Below are 13135 nucleotides of genomic sequence, written 5' to 3'. Positions count from 1 at the left end.
GGGACTCTGGGAGTGGGCCTGGCAGTGTTCGTGATGACAAGCCCTCCACGTGATGCTGGTGCCACTACTACTGAACTGCTGCTCTAGCTAATTTCATTTTACAGCCACAGAAACCGTGGTGCAGAGAGGCAACATGGACTCATCTAGGTCTCAGTTAGTTGACAGCAAAGGATCAAAAGGTTCCCAGGGCAGACTTTCTCCTGTGCTACAGGGTCCAGTCATGAGTTCGTTCCCTCTCCTGACCTTCCCTCCACAGATACTTGCCGTGCTCTTGCTGTGTATTGAACACTATGTCAGGAACTGGAGGTGAGACCTACAATACAGAATCCCTTCCCTCAAGTTGCTCACAGACCCCTACACAGGAACTGCAGTGCAGTATGGGACGGTTACTAAGATGTATGAGGGTAGGCTGACTGCTGTAACAAAGAACCCCAAGAGTAGAGTGGCTTGACCCAATGGACTGTATTTCTCACCTTACAGTACAGAGTGGATATTCTTAGTTGCCCCATTTTCTTTGTGGTTATGTGGGGACCCAGACTCCTTTCATGTGTGCTTTCATCTTCCTCCTTTTAGCCAGTGTGTGTGGAGAAAAAAAGATACTGTAGGAAAGATAAAATTTCTCTTCACTGAAGTGCTACACATCACTTCTATGCATACTTCATTTCCCAGAGCTCAGATGACAACAGTTAACTGTGATGGAGACTGGGAAATGTGGTCTAGCTGTCAGCTCAGGAGGAAAAAGTTGTAGGGGGCACATTGTCCACCAGGAGGCACAAGGCCAGTTGGCTCTGCGAACACACGGTGTGGGGGTGGGACATCTAATTCAGACTGTGGGAATCCAGGAGAGCTTCATGGAAGAGTCTTAAAGAAGGGATAAGCATTAACTAAGAAAAAGAGGGTGTTCCGGGCAGAGGGAGCTGCATATGTTAAGGCAAGGCAGTATAAGAACATGGTGTATTCTGGCAACTGCAAAAGCTTCTCCTCTGGAAGGAGGAGCCAGTGGAGTGTGGAGGGGAGGAAGTGGCCAGAGTTGGGCATGGGGGCTGGATGGGAAGGCATGTCATGAGAAGGCATAAAGCATCCTGAAATTCTAGCCTCTTTCAAGATTTAAGCACAAACGCATGAAGTCACTTCACTAATATTCAAGGAGTGATAGGTGTTCTCTCCATTTTTTTCTACCTCCTACAAAGGAGGTAGAAGAGTCTTCACTGGAAGACTGTAAACTAGTGCTTCTGACATGAACCAAACCTGTTCGTTTGATTTGTTACACATCTTGTGGCATGTGTTTGGACAAAGGCCCGAAGCCCAGAGCACAAGGGACTAAACCCTGCGAGGCAGGAGCTCCACTGGATGACGCAAGACGTTTTCCATCCTCACTTCTTTCCTTTTGGGGGAGATAATGGGCACTGAGGTGACTGAAAGGCACAGGGCTCTTCTGTTCCTTTTTTCTTTCTTTCTTTCTTTTTTTTTTTTGGCAGGAAGGCTTAATGAAGTGCAGGAATGAAGAGTTTGGAAATGAAGCTGAAATACCGATTTGTTTGGAACATGAGTTCTCATTTGAATTTATTTAATAATTCTGAAAATCCCTGAGTCTGGGGGAGAAATGCTCCCAAGTGTAGCATCTCTGTGGCAAACTCCAACTTCAAAGAGTACTGCCATACTGTTTTTAAAATAGGTATTTTGGAAGTGCAGACATTGGTGTTGGCAGGTCTAAGCGATTTTCTCATTGCATTTGTTTTTCAATCATAGAGTAAATATATATATATATATAACAACAGTAACCACAGTAATTGTTTTGAACATAGACCGACAGAATATTTGGGGGGGTGCATTTTAACATTGGCCAGTGTCTAAACAAGTTTAGAACCACTGGCACATGCTGAAAATAAAAGACTGACTTGTGGTCAGTTCTGTTACTGTTTTTCTTTTAAACTTTTTACAGAGAATGCACCCCAGTTTCTTGGACCTGGGGTGGACCACTCCTGCCCTAGGTACACCACTGTGGAACAGAGTGCATGCCTCCACCCCTGGATTAGACTTACTCAAAGCAACAAGGCTGAAGGAAAGCCAAAGGGAAGTAAGATAATGCTTGGGGAATGAAATAAAGGAAAGCAAAGAAAATTAAATACAGATACAGAGAATTGTGATGTAGGACCTTTGAAATGCAAATGAAATTGGCTTGAACCTCAACCCATGTGTGGTGAGAGCCTGCATCTCAGTCTTTCTGGAGATTGTGAGAGGCAGAGGAACTGATGTTTTTATCCTTGTCACTTCTGGCTCAGATATGTTTCCTAGGAATTAGTTTGATAGATGGACCATCTATTTCCCGGCAGAACGTCATTTACACGAGGCATTTGTGTGTCTGTGTATGGAAGATGGGGTGGGGCGGGAAAGGGGCAGAATTTATGGAATAGAGTTTATATCCAGGGGACGTTGTTCACATTGTGTTCTGTACGAAAGATGCCCCTTGCGGGTTGTGCTGCGGCCGACCCATTCACAGCTCTGAGCTGCACAGTGCACTCTCCGAGTGAAGACGGAAGGTGGCAGGTGGGAACTGGGGAGGTCCTGCCAGTATTTCTGTTCTAACTCAGTGTCCAGACCCCCACTACAGATCTCTTTTCTCTCCTTCCTGTTTCTATGCTAGGTCTGGGCCAGTAGGTCTCAACTGGGTGCACTTCTGCCTCTGCCCCCCAGGGAACCTTTGGCAATATCCAGAAACGTTTTTGGTTGTTGCAACTTGGGAGGGCATCGCCTGGGTTAAAGACAGGGATGCTGCTAACATCCTACAGTGCATTGCACAAACCCCACCACAGAGAATGGTTTGGCCCCACATGTTAATAGTGACTGTGTTGTGAAACCTCCAGGGGAGCCCCTGAGGCTTCCTTCATTTCCCCTCAATTATTCAGAGCAATGTAGCCTTCTCCCCATCACTGCCAGGGACACCCCTTCACATGGTCAGAGCTACATGAACAGGTTCTGCTAAGTTAGTCCATTAATTTAAATACCTCCAGGATCCGAGCAGCAGTGTAAATTAGTGAAGTGAGTCAGAGTAAGATGAGAAGTGGCGCTGGCCCATGCGTCACAGTGGTAGGGAGTCATAGGCCGGGACTGCGACAGATCCGTGCTGGTATACTCCGTCTATGAGGGCAGGTCTAGATTATTGCCATACGGGCTCCTGTGTTGCTAGATTTCTAATTCCTTGAGAGGGGCTCAATATCACCTCTGCCTTACCCCCCAGAAGGTCTGTTTTATGTTACCTACTTTTTTATTGAGGCATAATGTACATGTACCAATTTTAAGTTTTCATCCCAATGAATAGTCAAGATAATCTTGAAGAAGGACAGAGTTGGAGGACTTATATTACTAGATTTCAAGACTAGCTATAAAGCCACAGTAATTAAGAGTATGGTATTTTTGCAGATGTTAGACAAATAGATCAATAGTACAGAATAGAGATCCCAGAAACACATTCACACATATATAATCCCTTGATTTACAATAAAGATGTTACCATAATTCAGTGGGCGAAAAAGATGGTCTTTTCAATAAATGGTGCTGGAACAATTAGATATGCATGTGGAAAAAAATGAACCTGGATCCCTACCGTGTGCAAAAATTAGTTCAATATGGGCCATAGATCTAAATGTGAAAGGTAAAACAATAAGGCTTCTGGAATAAAGTATAGGGTAATATCTTCATGAATTTCATAAAGAGTTTTTTTAAACAGGGCATACAAAGAATTAACCAAAAAGGAAAAGATGGATAAATTGGATTTCATTAAGATTAGGAACCTCTGTTTATCAGAATTCACAACAAAGAGAGTTTTGGCAGGCTGCTGCACAGTAGAACTTATTTGCAATACATCTGTCAAAGAGTTCTTGCCTATTTTTTTTTATATGTTGGCAACTATTTTCAATTTAAAACACGGAGGGGGAAAAAACCCACTGTGCAGGCTACCATTACGCAGGCCAAACAAAACATGTCTGTGAGCCAGGTTGGGCCTACTCACTGCCAGTTTGCAACCTCACCTTTCACAGCGAAGAAGAATGATAGAGGCTTTAACATTTCTGTATTTTCTCATTCTTTTCTTGCCAGCCTCTGTAAGGGGAAGAAACAATGTAGACATCTATTTCTTAATAATAGGGATTTTTCTCTTAGATGGCAGCATGGCTGGTTATAGTGATTTTACGTTTTAAGTAGTAGTTTCCTCCCTCTGATAGACACAACAATTAAAATAGTTTAAAATATATTTTAATCAGTTTTTTTTTTTATTGGCTCCCACTGTGTGTTCAGCTTGCTCTCTGAAGATCATAGCTGATTCTCTTTTCACTCTGCTCTCTGGCTAGAATGTCTCAGCATTTCTGGACGTCAGCTTTAAGCTGCCATGAGGCAGAAGACATGGAGACACAGGCTTAAACTTTTAACATTTTGAGCCCATTAATGTCCAACTTCTGTACTTTCTACCTCCTCCCCTAACTCTGATTTTGGTCACCTCGTTTTCTTCTTCTCCCAAGTACCTCTCTTCCTTAATTCTCTGATGGCCCAGTGGAGGCAGTAGGGTGGGGGTGGGGTGATAATTTCCTCTTGTCATGTCTTGTAACTCCACTGTTGGGATGAGTAAGAAGGGGTGGCCCGGAGGATGGCTCTCCAGCAGTGGTTAGAAGTATGAGATCTTTATTAAGGAATGCTGGCTCCATCCCTTAATAGCTATGTGGTCTTCGGCAAGTTACTTGCTTCTCTATGCCTCACATCCTCATCCGTAACTTACCAATAATAGTGCCCATATGTTAATATAAAGAACTTAGAATAGTGCCTAGTAAGCAAAATGCTAGACATGTGTTTGTTAAACTAAAAATTGATGATTGGTTGTTGTCAGTCCTTGGCATTGTGTCCAGCATTGGGAAATAGACAGAGGATCTTTGTCTCAGGATCATCTCAGAGATCATCTCAGAGACCACCAGCCCACACCTGATCTTGAGATAGGCAAACAACTTCACCAGACCGCAGCCCCTTTTTTGAGCTGGCCAAAAACGGACCACCAGATAGTTTGATGACATTCTTCTTCTTTTCTTTTTTACGAGAAGGAGAGGGGGAGGGGCAAAGGAGAGGGAAAGAGAAAGAATCTTAAGCAGGATCCATGCTCATCACGGAGCCCGACATGGGGTTCGATCTCACGACCCTGAGATCATGACCTGAGGTGAAATCAAGAATCAGACGCTTAACCGACTGAGCCACCCAGGCGCCCCAGTTTTGATGACATTCTTTTTGTGGAGCCTGGTAATGGCTGAAGTCCAAAGCCACTTAGGAGATGATTAAGATCATTCTGTGGGGTATTCTGTAAAATTTAAAACTAGTATTCATGCAAATGAAGAAATTTTTAATTCTGAGAAGTGAAGTAACTTACCTAGGATGCGGCAGAATGATAGAAAAAAGCCTAGATTGTCTTAAATAGACTGTTAGTAGAAATGTGGGTGTTAAATACTGTTGGTCAGGGCTCAGAAAGATTAAGGACAATTGTAGAGAAACCCTAATCACCATAGACAAAGCTTAAATACCATAGGGAAAACTTGGGGCCATGTGCAGTGGATGGGGCTCATGGGGGCCACCAGAGGGTGGATTGTGCTAAGCAGAATTTGGTTCCCCCCTCCCATTTTCGCCCTCTGGTGTTCTGGTGTTATTCCTGTGGTCATGTTGTGTTACATGGCAAAGGGGATTTTGCAGATGTAATTATGGTTGCTAATCAGCTGACTTTAAAACAGGAAGATTATTCTGGATTATCTAATAGACCTCATGTGATCACATAAGTCCTTTTAAAAGCAAAAGAGGAAGGCAGAGATGTGAAGATCGGAAGGACTTGCAGGTGGAGGGGGCAATGTGATGAGGAACACAACTGGCCATAAAGAGCTGAGAGAGGCTTCTAGATGACAACCAACAAGCAAACAAGGACCTTAGTGCTATCGTCCCAAAGAACTGAATTGTGCCAACAACTTGACTGTGCATGGAAGCAGATTCGTCCCCAGAGCCTCCAGAAAGGAATATAGCTCTGCCAACACCTTGATTTTATTTTAGAAAAACTAAGCCATTCTGTACCTAGACTTCTGACCTTCAGAAGCGTAAGATAATAAAGTTATGTTGTTTCAAACTACTAAATTTGTGGTTATTTGTTATGGTAGCAATAGGAAACTAACACAAAGTTCTTATTTGACTTCCAGCATTATGGTGTCTACCAGGAATTTCCTGGGGATGGGGTAAGTAGGGATGGGGGGGGAGACCAAAAGATATAAGGCTCTTTCTGACCTCTGTGAGCATTCATGTTTTTTAAGAAAAGCTTTCTCTTGAAAAATGAAAAAAAGGGGGGGTGTCTGAGTGCCTCAGTCAGTTAAGAATCTGCCTTTAGCTGGGATTCAGCTGGGGTCATGATCCCAGGGTGGGATCGAGCCCCACATCGGACTCCATGCTCAGTGGGGAGCCTGCTTCTCCCTCTCCCGCTCTCCCTGCTTGTGCATGTGTGCGCGCTCTCTCTGTCAAATAAATAAATAAATAAAAATCTTTAAAATATAAAAAAATGAAAAAAGGTCAGAGAGGTATGGTGTGTGCTTCTAGTGGGTTTCTAAAGGAAATTCTGTTCTTATCTCCATCAGTCCTGCAGGGTTATAATTTACTCCCCAGTTCATGAGTCTGGCCATGAAAGCAGCATTTCTTTTTTTTTTTTTTTTGAAAGCAGCATTTCTTGACTCAGTTACAGGTAGCTGCTGTAACAGTAAGTTTAGCAAAGGAACATCAGACAGCCTGGGCTGTGGGGTGGGAGTTAGGAGTCCCTGGAGACTCCTAAGTCCTTCCAAGGAGGACCCTGAGTGCCAAGTACTAGGAGCTGGGCCCCAGAATACAGAGAACACAAAGAGAAAGAGCATGAGATCTGGGCTCAGAAGGCCTGGGCTGGAGGCCAGGCTGCCATGTCCAGGCTGTGTCTACGTGCAATTCATGGCTCCTAACTTCTTGACTTCCTATCATAAAGTGGGGACAAGAAGATGACCTATTTTGAGGAACTGTAGCCCCAATTAAATAGCATGATGTATGTGGAAACATTCTGCAGCTATATAGCATCACGTGAGTCATAGTTGGGATAAGTTATAACCTGACACGAAGCTTAAATCAGCAGATATCATTTGAGTTCTTCATATGAAATATCTTGAATAATACGAAGGAGACCCTGCCTTGGCTCCTGCCCAATGATGTGGCTGGCAACATGGGACCCCCACAACCGTAGCTCAAGTACCCCTGAGGATTTCCACCTCCTTCATGGCTCCAGCGCAGGGAAGGGCAGGAAGTGGCAAGTTGCCTTCCTACCTCCTCCTTTTGCTTCCGCCCAAGGCGGTTTCTTTGGGGGGGACATGGGCTGGGGTAGGACGAGATAGAGCTACATTGAGGGATTTGTGGCATTGTGATTTCTGAGCAAATTTTTTAAAAAATTCTATTTATTCACCTATTAACACGCGTGAGCAGGGGGAGGAGCAGAGGGAGATGGACAAGCAGACTCCGCACTGACCGCAGAGCCCTCAGGGATGACACGGGGCTCGATCCCACGACCCCAAGATCATGACCAGAGCAAAAATCAAGAGCCGGATGCTCAACCAACTGCACCACCCAGGTGCCCCTATTTCTGACTAATTTTTTTTAAGGTTTTATTTATTTTTTGACAGAGAGACAGTGAGAGAGGGAACACAAGCAGGGGGAGTGGGAGAGGGAGAAGCAGGCTTCCTGCTGAGCAGCGAGCCCGATCCGATGCAGGGCTGGATCCCAGGACCCTGGGATCATGACCTGAGCCGAAGGCAGATGCTTAACGACTGAGCCCCCCAGGCGCCCCTATTTCTGACTAATTTTTAAAGTAAAAACATTTCTGCAGGAACATGCTGTGAAGTGTGGGCATGTGTGTGTGCATCTAGCAATAGGAATGAGAAGAGGCCCTGTTAGCATATACAGAAACACTAAAATTAATTGTGAGATTGAGACTAAAAAGAAATCCATTTTGTTGAAAGTCAGGTTCCTTCTGACTATGGAACTTCAAGTGCCCATGAACTGCACATAAGATCTGGACAGAATGTACCTGTGTTCTGTCCTGCTCCAGTCTCTGTTTCTGGGAAGTCTGGAATGGTTGGGTTCTGTAAGTGGTTAGGTTCACAGCACTTGGCTTTTACAACAACAGGAATGGTGCGTGTCTGGTTTCTACAGGTAAGTAAAGAGGAGTGTTTTCAAAAGCTGTGGTGTCTGAAAAGAATTATGGGAATATCTGGAATCATTTAGGGAAATTTCCAGAAGCCTGCCAGCTTCCAGACAGCAAATATAAATAAAAGAGAGAAAATAAAAGCATTTGGCAAACATCCCATTCCTAAGACTTCTTAATAGGGGAATTAATTATCTCACAAGATAAAAAGTTTTAAGGAAGAGTGGTTTTGTGACAGATCACTTAAAACAACTTGACAACTCATCCAAACCTGGGTTCCTTCCATCTTTTTGCTCTGCCATCTTTGGAAGATTTTTATTTCTCAGACCTGCCTCTTTTTTTTTTTTTTTTTTTTTTTTAAGATTTTATTTATTTATTTGAGAGACAGAGAATGAGAGACAGAGAGCACGAGCGGGAAGAGGATCAGAGGGAGAAGCAGACCCCCCGCTGAGCAGGGAGCCCAATGCGGGACTCGATCCTGGGACTCCAGGATCATGACCTGAGCTGAAAGCAGTCGCTTAACCAACTGAGCCACCCAGGCACCCCTTAGACCTGCCTCTTTTTGAACACAGGGTGGATTTGGCAGTTCTAACCACTTTATTCTTAACAAAAAGGTGGGAAAAGCTATTTTCTTTCATGTGTCTTTTATTAAAGATTTTTAAAAAATGAAATAAAATTTACATGTCATCAAATTAACCATTTTAAAGTGAACAATCCCATGGCAGTACATTCATAGTGTTGTACAATCACCACTTCTGTCTAGTTACAGAATATCTTCATCCCCCAAAAGGAAACCCCATAGTTAAATGGGATTTAATTGAGCAAGCATTGCCCATTCCGTCTCCCCCAGTCCCAGGCAATGAGTAATCTGCTTTCTGGCTCTATAAATTTGCCTATTCTGGACATTTCAGGTAGTGGAATCATACAATATATGTCAGGTTTCTCTCACTTAGCATAATGTTTTCAAGGTTCATCTACATGGTAGCATATAGCAGTATTTCATTCCTTTTTATAGCTGAATGCTATTCCATTGTGTGGATAGATCATAATTTATTTATCCATTTATTCATTCATGGACACTTGGGTTTCCAGTTTTTGGCTATTATGAATAATGCTGATATGAATATTCACATACAAGTTTTTGTGTGGGCAAATGCTTGTCTTTGGGGGTTAGATACTAGAAGTAGAATTGCTGGGTCATGATAATTCTGTTTAACATTTTGAGGACCTGCCACACAGTTTTCTATACCTCTGTACCATTTTAGATTCCTACCAGTAGTGTATGAGGGTTTCGCTTTCTGCACATCTTCACCAACACTTACTTTCCTGGTTTTTGGGAAATCTTAGTGGATGTGAAGTGGTATCTCATTGTGTTTTTTTTTTTTTTTTAAGATTTTATTTATTTATTTGACAGAGAGACAGCAAGAGAGGGAACACAAGCAGGGGGAGTGGGCGAGGGAGAAGCAGGCTTCCCGCTGCGCAGGGAGCCCGATGCGGGGCTTGATCCCAGGACCCTGAGATCATGACCTGAGCCGAAGGCAGACGCCTAATGACTGAGCCACCCAGGCGCCCCTCATTGTGGTTTTGATTTGCATTTCCCTAATGACTAATTAAGTAGAGCATATTTTTATGTGCTTGTTGGCCATTTCATGCGTCTATTTTTAAGTTTCCCTGTAGAACTCACAAGATGGTCATACTTAATTTTTCTGAGCCATGGAGAAATTCTCTTTTCCTACATGTTACTTGTGGAGCTTTCATATCTGGTGCTCTTGATGTGGTTACAGGTATAAAGTAAATGCCGAGTGAATGAATAGACACAAAGCCACTGCCCACCCATCTCTCCTAATATTCTTTGCTAATAGAAACCCAGTTTGATTTAGGTAATAGGTAGTCATGTGATTCACAGGAGGCTAAACTATCCAGACACCATTTGGCTCAGTATATACACCCCAATGATGAACTCAGGGAGGAAAAATGATGTTAATAACAGGGCTTCTTTAGCTTTACATTAAAAAAAATAAAGTATTGGGATGCCTGGGTGGCTCAGTCGGCTAAGCGTCTGCCTTCAGCTCAGGTCATGATCCCAGGGTCCTGGGATCGAGTCCCGCATTGGGCTTCCCTGCTCAGCGGGAAGCCTGCTTCTCCCTCTGCCTCTGTCGCTCTCCCTGCTTGTGCTCTCTGTCTCTTTCTCTCTGACAAATAAATAAAATCTAAAAAAAAAAAAAAAAGTATTATTATGCCTTTTGACTTCATAATTGTACTTTGGTGCATATGTCATAAGCACATAACTAAAATGAGAGAAAAAGTTGTGTGGACATAATCATAGCCTAGGAAGATAAATTTTTGTAATCCCATTTCCTTTGCCATTGACTGGCTTAGGGTAGACTTATGACCAGTTCTGGCCAAAGGGATGTCAAGAGAATTCTGCTCAGGAGACTAATGGGAAAAGTTTCCTCACATATCAAAAATATACACTTTTGGATGTTAGCGTGTGGGGATGTGATGGTTGGAACTGCTTCAGCCACCTTGTGACCAGGAAGAGACAAGCCTGATGACAAACCCAATGTGCTAAGGATGGTGAGCAAAAAGATGGAAAGGATGTGGATCTTAGATGGACTCGTGGAGCCATTAATTAGCCTGCTCTTAAACCACACTGCCTTTGAACTTAGTATATGAGGCAAGAAATCTCCCTACGTTTAAACCAGCCTGACTCACTTAGAGTCAGAAGCTTCCTGAGACACGCAGCATGAACTGCATGGCTCTTCTCCCTCTAGTTTTCATCCAGAAATTTAAAACTTAGGATATAATAACTGGCTTTTTGATTTCCATTTAAGTTTTCACTTGTTCAAATATGTGCCAAGATGTTGTGGCTTTGGAATGTGTCAAGCTGGGTAAGCTGGTACTACGGTTCCTAGAGTTCCCCTCCCTGTATGTTTCTAGTTAGAGTGAGCCCAGGAGAAATCTGCAGGCTATCTGGAAGGTGGAAGTGAAGCACTAGCCATGTTTGCTCTCAGGAGGTCACCGTGGGTTAGGCCGTGTTACAACTTGAGCACATTTTCAGGGATCTGCTGGTGCATCTTGTTTCGGCGGCAGCAGCCAGCCTTGGAGTTGTAGCTATTGTAGGCTCTTTTCCTTTAACTTCTCCAAATCCTAGGCTGGGTGTCAGGGTGGCTTCATGGCAAGAGCACCCGCTTCTCCCACAGGTCACCTAAGGCAGCAAGGTTGGAGGCTTGGAGATGGGGAAAGGCCAGAGCAAATTGCAGCTTGTTCCTCACAGGTTTCAGTTGCCCTGTGCTTGCCTGGCTCATGCCCTCTTGACTACATGATGCACCAGATGCAGAAGAAACAACCAAACTGAGACCATTTTACCAGTTTCCGTAATTGCTGAAGATCAGATCCCCATGACCAATTCTTATTCTACATCATTCCTCGTGGTTCTTTTTCTCTGACTGAACCCTATCTGATACAGAGTCAAGTTTTATTGCCCCCCCCCAAGGTCTACCTTTAGATTCTACATCCAATTGGTAGTAGAGAAAGAAGTTTAAGCCAATAGAGGTGAGCTCTCTAATATATAGGATTCACTTATTTCTGACTGAAAAGAAGACAGGAAATCATGCTTTCACCATTCCATAGGAACACATCTCCAGATATGGATGGTGGGCCACCAGTTTGCAATCTCTGCTATGGGTGTTTTAGAATCCATCACATACCTAGATATTTATGAGTATTCAGATGACTTGCTAAATGTACTCATTTTTATGTGAGTTTTGGGGCCCATTGCCCCAAGAAAGGTTATACTCCTCAATCCCCAGCCTTATTGTATTAGTTATCTCCATCAGAATGCTATGTAACAAGCCACTGCAAAACTCAGTGGCTCAAAATATTATGTATAAGTTTAATGTGTCTCTGGGTTGGTGATGGCTCAACTGAGCAGTATATCTGGTCTTGCCCAGGTTTACTTGCATTTCTGGCAATTAGCTGACTGTCAGCTGGTCCAAGATGGCCTTGGCTAAAATGAGTGAGGCGACTTGGCTGTGCTCCACATGTCTCTTATCCACCATCAGACCATCCTGAGTATGTTCTTATGGTGATGACAGAAGGCAAGAGCGAGCCAGTCCAATCATGGAGGCTCTTTGCAAACAACTAAGGGATAGCAAAAACAAAAACCCCAGTGGTGAAGAGTTGCTGAACATTTGACAAATAGACAAATATATACTGTTAGACTGAGAATAAACTGGGTGAGAAGCAGATCAGCTCTAAGCTAGTTGCATATATTATTGCTTTTCTTTCTTTCTTTCTTTCTTTCTTTCTTTCTTTCTTTCTTTCTTTCTTTCTTTCTTTCTTCTTTCTTTCTCTTTTCTTTCTTTCTTTCTTTCTCTTTTCTTTCTTTCTTTCTTCCTTCCTTCCTTCCTTTCTTTCTTTTCTTTTCTTTCTTTCTTTCTCTTTTCTTTCTTCCTTCCTTCCTTCCTTCCTTCCTTTCTTTTTCTTTCTTTCGAGGAAGAGATGGGGGGAGGGGCAGAGGCAGAGGGAGAGAGAGAATCTTAAGCAGGCTCCATGCCCAGGCCAGAGCCTGACACGGGGCTCAATCTCACAACCCTGAGATCATGACCTGAGCTGAAATCAAGAGTCCTGCTTAGCTGACTAAGCCACCCAGGCGATCCTACTTTTTAATTAATTAATTAATTAATGCTTTAGAGAGGAAGGAGGGGCAGAGGGAGAGAGTATTGCTTATTTTTAATCGCACTGGTTTTTTTTTTTTTTTAAAGATTTTATTTATTTATTTGAGACAGAGAGAATGAGAGAGAAAGAGAGAGCACATGAGAGGGGGGAGGGTCAGAGGGAGAAGCAGGCCCCCCGCCGAGCAGGGAGCCCGATGCGGGACTCGATCCAGGGACTCCAGGATCATGACCTGAG

The sequence above is a fragment of the Halichoerus grypus genome, chromosome X, assembly GCF_964656455.1.
Source record: "Halichoerus grypus chromosome X, mHalGry1.hap1.1, whole genome shotgun sequence".
Classification (NCBI taxonomy): Eukaryota; Metazoa; Chordata; class Mammalia; order Carnivora; family Phocidae; genus Halichoerus; species Halichoerus grypus.
Note: the sequence above shows the minus strand (reverse complement) of the source record.